The 12,893-nt window shown below is 38.3% G+C and overlaps 1 protein-coding gene across 1 annotated transcript in view; it reads right to left on the reverse strand.

Moving 5' to 3' along the window:
• Positions 1–12,893, reverse strand: part of LOC111587138 (heparan sulfate glucosamine 3-O-sulfotransferase 5) — a 118,843-nt gene that overhangs the window by 56,508 nt on the left and 49,442 nt on the right. The window contains exon 2 of the mRNA XM_023296969.3: positions 4,516–4,588. The gene's annotated coding sequence lies outside the window, so the exon portion shown is untranslated. The remainder of the gene's footprint in view (positions 1–4,515; positions 4,589–12,893) is intronic.

The following is a 12,893-nucleotide window of genomic DNA, read 5'->3' on the forward strand; positions in this document are numbered from 1 at the left end:
TTCTTCCACATCCAACATGGTGACCATATGAGAACCGGCTGTTCACATATCGTCTAACATACTCCAGACCTTGACAAGCACCGTTGTTATGAGATAATTAATGTTAACGGCTTCATCTGTTAGTGTGGAGGTACAGTGTAACTGTGTGAAGATAAAAATATGTTAAGGCTAAGACAGGGTTGATTTCAGGGGAGTGTCCAAATATATTGACAGTATGCTTTTTTTTGCCATGCATTTCTATTTTTCTGTGGCTCATGCTTCATATAAGGTTATTATTGAAGTATGATTCATACATCAGGGTAAAAGTATTGATTCCCCTTAGCCTCTTGACGCGTATTGTTGCAAATTTGCAACATACCACTTTCATTCAGACTGCAGCCGAGAAAACGCATCCATTCCTCCAATGCCGGTTTGTGCATATTCAATACATACCTGGGAACCTTTTGTAAGCACCAGTTTCTCATAGGACCAGTCGGAGTGGGACCTAATTATTATATATCTGTTATTATTATTATTATTATTATATATCTATGTGTAATAGACAAGTTAACAATCTCCACTTATTTTAGCATCAGCTGGAAAGCAAAAACATGCAGTTTTTTTCATTTCATTGTAAATAAATTCAGGCATCAAGGGGTTAATAAAAATACTGGCATCTATGTTGCTGTTTCCATCACCATCAAAATGTAGTGATGCAACATCATAAACATACTCTTGACGCCAACTGTCATAAAACAAAAGGACAAACTAAGCCCTGTGTGGTGCTAAAAGTAGGCAGCAGAGGATACTTCTCATTCTTTTTTTTTTTAAGCTAAAATCTAAATAAAATGATTTATAAATGTTGTATCTGTTGTTTCTGACCACAAAAAAAGTGAGCTCCCCTAAAAGCCACGGTGTAGTTCACACACTGTGGCAAACAGTTTGCTCTGTGTAGTGCAAGATTTGTCTGCCTGGGTTAAAAAACTTTTCAGCTTAGGTGAAAATGAAGGAGCCTAAACTGTGGCTTTATTGCTGCACTTTATGAATGTACAAAAACAAGAAAAGAGAAGAAGGAGGACTGGGGTAAAACACCAGAGAGGACCAGTGCTCCTAGAAGGTTTTGTGTTTAGCTTGAGCATTTACCCAAAAAAACGCCAGCTGATAGTCCCTGAACACCATGCCTGTACATAAATATCCTGTATTTAATCAGAAATTATATCATAATTTGTATTTTTTACAGGGCTATAAATTCCTTGTTGTATATGAGTGAAATGCAGACTGGTTCACCCACCGTCATAACTGGCCTTCACTGTTACAGATGAACCCAACAATGCCTTGCAGAATTACTAGGAGGGTTAAGAAAAAACGAAAAACTTCTGCAATCTCGGTCTTGACCAGTTTCATTGGTTAACATTGGTTCTGACTGGAAGAAACATCACATCGTCACACAAAGTGACATCTTCAGTGTCCACAAAAAGACAAAGTTTTCACTTTCTGCTTGGTTTTTCATTTATATCCTGTAGGTAACACTGTCCTGTCACATCTGCAAGCATCTCACAGTTACAGCTAACATCTATACTGTCATTATTTTTATTTCTTGCAGCAAAAAACAAAAAAAGTCAAACTGAATATTTGCTCAGTAATAAATCTGAACGGACCACGAGAGAACGTCTTCATGAGATGATAGAGAAACTATCTTCATTATTTATCTATAAATTAATATATGATAATACATTCAGCGATTTGTCATGTGTGTCAAATTTTGTCCAGCTGACAGCCCCTTTTTGTCTCTCAACGTCTTTTTCATCTATAGCTACTATGCAGAGCTGTTCAGTAAAACCGAACTAAACCCCTGTGATCTTAAAAGGAAACGAGGAAAAATGAATGGCCAGACCTCCGCTGCCTGTACTTTATGATGGATGACAGCAGGAGGAGGGGTGGCGGGTGATTTCTACAGTATGGCGGGTCTGAAAATTTAAATTCCAGCTCCTTCAGGATCAGGCTAAATTTGTGCTGACAGGTGATAATTTAAACGCAGTGGAACAGCTGGTGTCGGAGCTGCGCCGTACATCCGAGTAGATCGGCGTCTGTGTGCGTGTTCATGTGCATTATCTTGAGCCCGAATGTGCACGCCTGTACGATGACGCTTGTCATTTTTCCTTTCAGCGACTTCCATCCGCTCGCAACGTTTGACTTCATGCATATGCAGCCGAGGCAGCCTCAGAAGCCGGTGAAGGCTTTTCAGTGAACTCAGGCTGCACACTCACATCTCCAGCTCCACAGATATTTTCCCTCTTTTCCCTCCACATTCAAGAGTCTCACTTCATCTACAAACCTGCAAAAACTTTCTGTGACTTCAAACTGACAATTTTTTTTTTTTTTTTTTTTTTTTTTAGCGCTACTCCTAAAGGAAATTTAACATAAATCATGTCTAGAAGATGCTGCTCTTGTTGTTATAAATGAAACTCCAAATAAATTAGCATAAATATGTCTCAGCGTTTGTTTTAATTTGTGACTTTATGTGACCATAACTGTAATATAATTTACGTAGTTTTAACATGAAGCTCTGCCAACTTACTGACTTTGTTGCTGGATTTGGCAAATTTTATGATCCCTTTAGAGACTAAAGCTACAAATCCAGCAACTTTTTGGAACATTCTAACTCTTCTTCCTCTGTAGACACTCCAGAGTTTCTCACTGAGTGTATCCGTATCTCTCCTACTCATGAAACTTCTCTTTGACAGTGTGTGCAATAACCTTCATAAAATATATATTTTTATAAATTTAGAAGTAGACATGGATGCATGCTGAGAAGAAAATAGCAATTTATTAAAAAGATGCACATCAGAGTATGAGCATGTAACATCTAGCATATACATCTGGTTGTAAACACTACAGACAAGTTACCAGCTGGGGCTTGATATTGTTAGTTTATTAGTGATTTGAGCCCTTTGTGCATCATAAAGTAAAGATCTGTACACAAAGGAACAGTCAGGCAGCAATGTGCTGACCAGAGACTGTGGAATACAAATAGAATTTAGCAGCATGTAGCGATGACAAAGGAATTACCTGATGGAGCTGAGAAGTAGGCAGGTAACAAGTCAAACTAATGTCAACTATAAAGTGTGATGACTGGGTAAACTAGATGTTGTCTTTATTAGATAATAAAATCATATTATGTAAAAGTAACAGTGTCAACGGACATTTTCTTCAACATCTGCACATCTCTGAGGTCTAAGAGAAACTACGACACACCAAATGCTGAATATTAAGAAGTTGTAAATTGCTGCAGGTTAATAAGCAGTCTGGAATACAGCATGTATCAACAGCAGTTAAAGCCTCACAACATTACTTTTTGACAATGGTGACTTTTACTTTGTGTAAATATCACTGCTAGATGACTTCTATTATTCTCCTGCACATAAATGCAATCACAAGAGTGAAACTGCCTTTTTAGATCTACCGTTTTCCCATTTATTTGTGACCCATACTATAATAATTCCACTTGTGACTGACAAAAATAATTTCTCAGGAAGGAAAACACCCAGAATCACAAGTTTCATCCATCAGCTGAGAGATGACAAATGTCGAATCAGCTGAAAAAGCTCAACCACACAAAGACAACCTTTAAATATTACAGGGTCAACAAAGTTTTAATAGGAGAGGAAGGCTCTGCCCTCCGTTTGATTTGTGGTTTTCGGTGTATATTTGCGTTGTTTACACATGCCAGCGGTCTTAATTTGGTGATATTTCAGAGCGGACCTGTCACTTCGTTTTAGACTAAGCCTATAAAGCAACGGAGGTGCTGACACATGAGAAGAGATATGAGAGGTAGGATTAATCATGTGCCACAGAATGTGTATAAGCAGGGACGCAGCTCAGCTAAGCTGGAGGGAAGAAGGCAGCGAGGGAGGGAGCCCAGACACCAACACATTGATGGATGAGTGTGGTGTGGATTTACTGCTCTGTCTACCTACGCTCAACTCTACACCCAGCCAGCTGAGGTTGGTACTAAACTAACAGTACGTGCCAGGAGCAGCAGCAGAGGATCTCATCAGCCGTCTGAGCAGCACAAGTGGGCAGGAGAAAGTGAAAAATCAAGGTCAGGAAGGGAAGCATCATTTCCTGATGTGTGCCAGGCAGAAGAGATTTTATTAGACCAATACAATATCCTATACACCAACAAGTGAAAAAATTACAAATATTGCTTTACCCAAAAAAATTGATACAAAATATTATCTTTTAGAGTTTATCCAGTGGTTCAGTGCATCTGCATTTGTAGTTAGTGTACTACTACTTCACTGGTATCAAACTACATAACCAGTACGAGTGTTTAACAAACTTTATTTCTCGCTCCACAGGGCGCCGACTGTCCAGTACATCAAGCAGATCATTTAGCATTCTGATGGGATTTACTTCTTCAGGATAGTTTTTTAACTTATCAGCATCACATCTCACCCAGCAGCCAGAGTGTGTTGGTCTGAGCACACAGCTGGGGATGAGAGGGTGGTGTGACATGAGGAGATCTGTACGTACCCTCTATTCCTCATGACTGCCAGAGGTGGTGATTTGCACCTGGATTCTTCATGCACACGTGAACATCCGGTATCTGCAACACAGAACGAGAAATTCAGCCTAAACCGAGTGGACAATCACTAATTCCGATTCAATTTGGCTAAGAGCATACAGAGCAGGAAGTTAAATGAAAAATGTCCTGCCTCCACCCATTTTTGAATTACAAGGCATCACACCGTGGAAACATCCGAACAAACCCGCTGACTGATTTTCAGCTCCTGAGCCCAGGGAAAGGTTCATCCACTTTTTAGTTTGCATGACAAATGGAAATCAGTGCCTGGCATGCAGCAGCGAGACTGCGTGCTCAGTTCAAGTATACCCACAGATGAGAATAAAACACAAGCCGTCGGTGTAAAATTGTTCCTCTCTTTGGTTGATTAGAAAAGCACCCTGGTGAGTGTGTGGATGCTCTCGAAAGAGGAAAGTTTCACATTTGAAAGTTGGAATTCAGGTCGATGTAAACATGACCACCATGGTGCACAAACTTCTCTAATATACAGAAAGCACTAGTATCAGAAATAAAGAACTTTATCTTATCTTATCTTATCTATCACAAAGGGCAATTCCAGTCTGAGGACAGTGATGCTAAAAAACAACTGTCATCCATTCACTAACAATACGACTTTCTTTCTGTAAAGTGTTGGAGCCAGTCGTGCTGAGCACTTAGATAAGTGGGTCAATATCAAAGGTCAGTATTAACTTATGATTGAAATATTATTAGAATCCTCAAAGATGTAAATAAGGTATATGAAAGTTTAATTTGTGTATTTTGCTAACAAGCATATTTTTTAAACCGTAAATATCCACCTCAGTAGATATCTTGGTCATAAAAAGTCTGACCAAAACAAAATTCCGCTGTATTCCGCAATACAGCTTATATACAGTCTTTTATACAGGTTCTGAGTTCTGGGTACTTAAGCAGTTTCAATTCCTATACACAACACAATACCATCAAGGAGCCATCTGATTGCTTTAAAATTTAGAAAAACTGTTTTTTAACCAAATCAATGACTTTTTAAACACAATTAACATGTAATTCTGCAGCAGAAAAACAAACCATGAAGAAATATGTTCAGCCCTAAGAAGCATCAGATGTCCTTTAACTGATTGTATGGTTCCCATAAATCCCTGATCATGGAGTCAGTCTGGGATTCTATTAAGAGATAGAAAACACTGGGAGAGACTAGATCCACAGAACGCAAGTTCTCTAGGATACCTGGGAAAACCCACCTGCCACTTATTGGTGGTCACACCAAACAGATGTGCTTTTCAGTGATGCTAGAAAGTTCAGAATGTTGCATCTTTCTACATGCAGTTGACCTAAAAATGGGATCAGGCCCTCTTTTAGGTCCAGAATCCAATTGAACAAATGACCTGAAAAACACAGGTTTTCAATTCTGCTTTTACTTGTGAATTTCCTTCTGCTTCTACTGTGTCTTAGCAGCCAAGCTTGTGTGTTCATGGTCGTTATCTTGCTATAGCTTACTTACTGTTGAGCCTCAGTTTGTTCATAGAAACCCTGACAGCGTTTCGCTGTCATTCACTGCTAGTACAATGATGAATTTGTGGATCCAAAAGAAGCCATAAAGTTGAATTTTGGTGTCCGTTCACAAAACATTCCCTTATTCCCGATTAGATGTGCAGCAACGTTCTTGTTGCAGAGCAGTGGATTTCTTCTTGTTTGTTTGCTGCTCCCACCCTTCATGCTTACTGTTTGTCTGATGGTGGACTCCTGCACAATGACATCAATCAATGCCTGCTTGGCTGATTTGCTATCAGAGTGATTTGTGTTGGACAGTACTTCCTGTGGAGAGCAGAAATGTTCTCCTTTTGTGCACAATCTGCCTGACAGTGGATTGTTAGAGTCCACACTCTATAGAAATGTATTTGGAACCTTTTCCAGTGATGGGTATAAGTCACAGCTTTTATTTTTAAGTTTGTTTATGTTCCTTTGAAATCTCTTTTGATTGAGACATGATAAACTTCTAAAAACTTGCATGATGAGGATCAAAGTTTGTGTTTTTGAAATAAAGCAACACCGTAATTAATGCTGGATCATTTCGTTCAATAAAGAAATGAAAAGGTATTCCTATTTTTGCTATATTGGCTTAATTTGATTATTTTTTTTTGGTGTAGTTTTCAGACCTAAATGAGCATCAGAACTGTATGTAGTAGTAAAAAACATTTTAAACATTCTTGCACTCCTGTAGGAGTCATCTGTTCACTGCATTAAATGAATTGATGAACGCAAACAATGAGATCATTAAAAATCTGAACCCAAAAGGAAAGAATTTGTACTTAAATATATTTAAATCTATATATTTGTTGGCTTTATGATGCTGTTAGTCTTCTTTTTGTGGAGATGGAAACGTGCCAGTCAAATAGCTTCATTGTAAACAACATTTGTATAAAGCAGTAATGTCATTGGTGCTCAAGCAGCTTGAGTCAAATCAGCCCAAATTAACTTTCCTGCCAATGTGTCCTTCATGACGAAAGAGTGGAGTATGATTGTCTGTGCTGAATAGAGATTTACATGGACAGAAGCCAATAACAATACATGCAACACTCAAAACAATAAATGTATATGTACATTTACTGGAGCATAATTCAAGCTTAAAAGGGCCCATGGAAGGAAGAAAACTAAATATTTCCATGTGTCCCAAAGACGTGTTAAATACCTTTCCTTCCTCATTAAAAAAGGTTATTAAACATTTTCCATTCTGCATTATTTGTATGCATGTTTTATTACTAGTACTCTTCCTTTTCCCTGCAATTGTTAGTCCATTGCTAATTTTCTTGTAGTATTAGCATCTCCTACAGGTCAGTGGAACATTGTGAAATCAATGACAATATATCAATAATCTCTGCTCCATGGAGCTACTAGAGGTGAAAACCTGGACAACTGATGGAATAAACATCCAATGTTACTTAGAAAGAGAATTTTCTAATTAGTCGGTATCTTTCAGAATAATTAACAACTTATTATTGTGTCTGCCTTTGTTCTTTCAATGCTGATGTGCTCCAAACAAAAACTCTTGGCTTGTGGCTTCCAACTTGCACTGAAAACTACAATATTAAAATGCTATTTGCAATAAATTCAAATATATGTGTTTTTATTGATTCCGGTTGGACTTCAATAACATCTAAAGGATCCATTATAAAGAAATGTTTCTTCTACAGAGTTGCTATAAATGCTATAAATATCAGCTGATATTATATTACTATGGCAATCTCTAAATTCTCAAACATCAATATCAGAGCTGGCCTCAAAAAGCCAGTTTTGCTCTAACAGACACAGCATTTGTGTAGCAGGAAAGAAGACTACCACGAGAATATATGCCTTCCAGGTCCATTTACCGAGGACATCAGCAATAATTCTGCCTCTAAGGAAAAGAAATGAAATTACTGACACAATAAATAATCTGCCGGTCACTTCTTTCCAATTTTCTGCATTAAATCAGGCCATAAGTTATCCCTATGCCCATCCTATTTACTGTGGCAATACTCAATTATGAGAATATTATAGCATCAATTTTGAAGTCAAAGCACTACAGCAGCCGGTAAGACTTATTGCGCTTCATCTGCTCAACTTTAAAGGAACAAGGAGGGAGAGCTGGTGGTGCTGGTCAGGATCTGCTGAAGGCTAAACCAGGAGGCTGCAGGTCGACGCCTCGCAGGCCGACTGCTTAAATCGTGCAAAAGACGCACTGCATGGAGAGGCAGCCCGCTAAATCACAGCTGAAAAGGTCACACATGCAGCGGTGAACCCCGTCGCTGCCGCAGTGTGCAGATTACAGCTGCTGTAGGACAACAGACTCTGCCAATCATGACCGTGCTTACACATGGCGGTGACAGGAATGCGTTTGCCAAGCCTCGCAGAACAAATATTCATTTAATTTATGTAAATATGCACAAGAATAGATTCATTTTAATTATTTAAATGAGACAGCTCTGTGTGCAACAGATTGCTCTGCTGGTGAATCGGCGGCGTCTTACACCTCCTCTCTAATTATTAACAGCACCGTCGTACTTGGATGAAACAGAACAGAAGTGGGGAGAGAGCAGGATTCCCTGTGGCTGGAGCACAATGTGAGTCAAAAGAAGATAACAGGTTTTTTCACACCCTCTGATGCTGCGTTGATATCTGGGTCTCTATATACCTGCTTGTCTGCTTCTTTCCCCCTCTAACTGTCTGTCTATCTTCCTCTCCTCATCCTGTTATTTAATTCTAATAAGTGCACAGTCAAGCTTCAACTTGTTGGATAATTCGGTTTATTACAACTCAGGCTTGACTTTCATAGGTTTAGCTAATACTGGGATCTGGTGGCATTGCTAAGGTTTGTTCCCACGGGACAAGAGTCGTCAGACAGGTTTCAAAGCGGCACTTATAAATATTTTATATTTACAGTGGCTCCAATAACAATGTCATGTAAAAAAGGTCACTCATATCACAGAGAATTGTCATCTGACTCTGCTGCTCCTGCATGAAGTGTTGTTCAGCTCATTGTTTTGGTTTTATGGACAGAAAATGTGTTGTTTGGTTCAGTTCTCATCAACCTCATTTATAGCTGCAGCTAGCAGTTGTTTTAAAGAGCCCTTATTATGTTTTTTGAGGTTTTCATGTTTCCTTTAGTGTGTTTTACAGCAGTTTCATGCATGTAAAAAAGTGTGCAAAGCAAAGTTACCTTTTTAGTGCGGTCTTGTCTTCTGTAACTTATCTACATCACCATGTAACATATTTGCATAATTCCTGCCTACACCTTACAAAACAACATTTTTTAAACCATTTTTACCTGTAACTTTTTAACAATTTACTGTTATTTTACTTAACCATAAAAAACAGTCCAAAACCGTAAATAATGTCCACATCAAAAATCACTATTTAACTGTATTTAGAACAGCTAAAAATACAATTATTTTATTTAATTATTTTCATTTTTATTCACTTTTATTGTTTTTTTAATTTATTTTTTTTACATTATTATTTTACAGTTTTCAGAGTTACACTCTCCACCTTGTTTTAACATATTTTTTCTGGTACCCTTGGTGGATTTTTTTAAAACACATATTTACAGCTAGTTTGGCCTCGCCCTCAAGCAAAGAGCACTCAGCTTCCTCACAGTCTTCATTTATTTCATTGCTAGAGCTGCTTCCGTTAGAGCTATGCCTCACTGAATTTCTACAATACATTACAAACATGACTGGAAACAGGATTACAAACCATTATTATAACTCTTAAATCCACAGGGCCCATTTTGCAAGCATTATTGGATTCCTCAGGTCACTCTAAACCTAGCTTATAAGACAGATCCAACAGTGTATTGAAAAGATATGGCTTTATTATTTATATTATCAACATAACACATGAAATAAATTCAATATAGAATTCTTTAGAGATGTTAATAATGTGTGATTTCCTAAAATGATGAATATTTGTCAGTGTAGACTCACATGTTTTGTGTTTACACTCATATCTTTCACAGAACCCAATGGAGCTTCTCATGGAGTGAGAAAGTCAAATTATTCAGCACCGTAATCACACATCACAGTCACATGCTCATGATTACAGCATCATGGTTGCTGCACTGTGTGCACTGAACACTGTTTTGTGAAGCACGGATGGACAGATGAGGCATCTGTGTGGCTGTTTTTTCAAGTGAAACTGTCTAGATTCCAGCCAAACAAAAGACTTTTGGGGCATCCATCAGCTTTTAAAGTCTTGCACTTCATTCTTTTTCTCCAGCTGTCATTACAACAACTGTAGGCCAACATTTTTCAAGGAAAATGTTTGTATAAATTCTCAAATTCTGATATTTCCCTTAACTTAACCAGGTAGCTCTGGAGCCCTGACCGAAACAAACACACAGTGAAAATGAAACTGAACTCACTACCACCTATCCAACCTTCTAAAACACACTGTGCAGCTCTTTGAAAGCAGAAACCTTTTCTACTGTCACACCTTTACTATAATGAGTGAAAAAATAAAATGTCAAAATGTATTTGAGAATCTTGTTAACTTGTATAAGAATGCAACTTTTGGGAGACAGAGTTAACACAGAGTTAATGTGGCTTCAAAAACACCTCAGTTTGCCAAAAGGTATTTTGAAAAGTAACAAAGGTGAACTTTCAAACTATTACCCAGTCTGTCTGTTGTTAACAACCATCAAAGTTTATGAACCTTTTTTATTTCCCATAGTTGTGTGCACACACTGTTCATCTGTGTACAATGGGGGACTACTAGAAGCACTGTGGGTGGATTTAATTGTAGTTTTACCTTGAAATTACTTTAATTAGAAAGCTCAAAGGCCTGAAGTGTGGGTTTGTTTACAACCTACATTCTTGCCCCGTCACATTTTGTGGAAGCAAAATCACTGAGATGAGAGAGACGACATCAGCTGCTTAGTGACCTCCATCAGCCTTTGCTGTCGTTCTGGGTGGGACTTTTTTTCTCATCATTAGAAACACAAGAATATGGGAAACAAATGGTGATATCGATTGTCTCTTTCAGTCACATTCTTCTCATGTTGGTCATTCCCAAAGCTTGACCACAGATTTTATCCTGACCTTTAAAAGTTGTCCAAACATGACCTTTTGATGATACTATAAAACTAGTGTCACCTTGAGATAATAGCAACACATTAGCCAACTGTAATCCCAAATGTGTTTCTCAAGAGACAGAACATGGAGGCATCAGATAAGACAATGTTAACATGGATTGTTTTTAAAGGGGTTGGTTTTAGACTTGTCATCATAGCAGACAGAAATGACAGAGACAACTATAACAACAAGACCAAAAGTTAAGTGTAATAATCCTTTAAGCGATACATACATCAACTGTCTTTATCTTTTAATCTGAGCACTCGGTTGAGCTCTCAGACTCCTTCTCCCGTAACTAAGTCTCATTATCACTGATACTGAAGCACTACGGATGAAAGAGTCAGCAGTTGAGGGAGATAAAGTGATCCAGTGTGAGAAAAAGAGGGAGAAAAATAGGACAGGCATACGGATGAATGATCAACAATGCTTGTGAAACAACATGCTCACTGTTACAGTGCAAAAACAGTTTAAAAAAAAAAAACATGCCTGATATTACTACGAGCAGCATTAGATTAATTTGACAAACACATTTCCCGGCTTCACAGTGGCTCTTTACTTAGAGGAGTCCTTTAAAGGAGCCTATTGTGCTGATGGGGATCTTACATGATGAAAAAAGGCTCCCACTGGTGAAAATAACAGACTTTATTGCATGCAATCACATCAAGTATTGGAGAAACTATCCTGAGAACAAAAGCTTCTAGATTAATTAGCACCCTTTAGAGTATTAGCTGGTTGAATGAAACATATTTGTCAAATGTTACACAAAGGCTTTTTTGCAACGTTTGTGCTAAGGTCCAACTCTTGTGATTTAGCCTAATTCTCTCATTGGGGGTGGTTCCTTCTGCTATTTAACAGCAGCTTATACCAATGAAACAAACACACCTTCTGAACTTATACTTGGCAGCAGGTGTTCAAGCAGAGCTCACTTGTTTCCCTGATAGTTAATCATGGTGGAGATAATTAGTCTGGAAGTACGAGTGTCCTTGGCCAAAGCACAGAATCTAGAACTTATTAAGGGAGTCTGGAGTGTCCACAAATTACTAAACTGTGGATGTGGAATAAACAGATTCTAAACAACAACAGGAATTTTTGCAGCCTGGAAGCTTGGAGTAATGATGAGAGCTAATTTTGCAACTTAAAAATTCCATAAGGAGTGCAACAAATGATGGACATTTATGACAAAACTTTACCAAATTGTTGCCATTACATAATTCTTCTGGTTGGAACAGATGAGTATCAACTATCTTCCATCTTTTTCATGTTGGTGCTGGAATACTGTGTAAGACTCTGTGCTGTGCTGCCATCTAAGCGCCACTTGCCAATTATTATGAGCTTTTCATGGTATCCACTGAGAATTTCACATAGCAAATGGGGCTTGATCAGGTGTAACATAAACAGTATTTAACTAAACAGGACGGAAAGCTGACATTCCTAGGGATCTGCATTTGGGGGAAAGTTTGATCAGCATATTGGTTGTGGAGTCACTTCCACAAAAAGAACATCTGATCAGTGAGGACAGAACCAGGGAGCTGCTGCATGTCCCAGAGCAAATCCAGTAGGCTGAAAGGAATTAGGGATCAAAAAGCTGCCTTTCATATCTGGACGTTCAGAACATCTGGCATGACTTTTCTCAGACTCACATTTGCCACAATCCATTGAACACCTTTAGATCATTGCCTTCTCAGAGGAAGACTGGATGACACCATGTCAACAATACATCAGCGTAAAAGCAAGGAACCGTG

This window comes from Amphiprion ocellaris, chromosome 12 (assembly GCF_022539595.1).
Source record: "Amphiprion ocellaris isolate individual 3 ecotype Okinawa chromosome 12, ASM2253959v1, whole genome shotgun sequence".
NCBI classification, from domain to species: Eukaryota; Metazoa; Chordata; class Actinopteri; family Pomacentridae; genus Amphiprion; species Amphiprion ocellaris.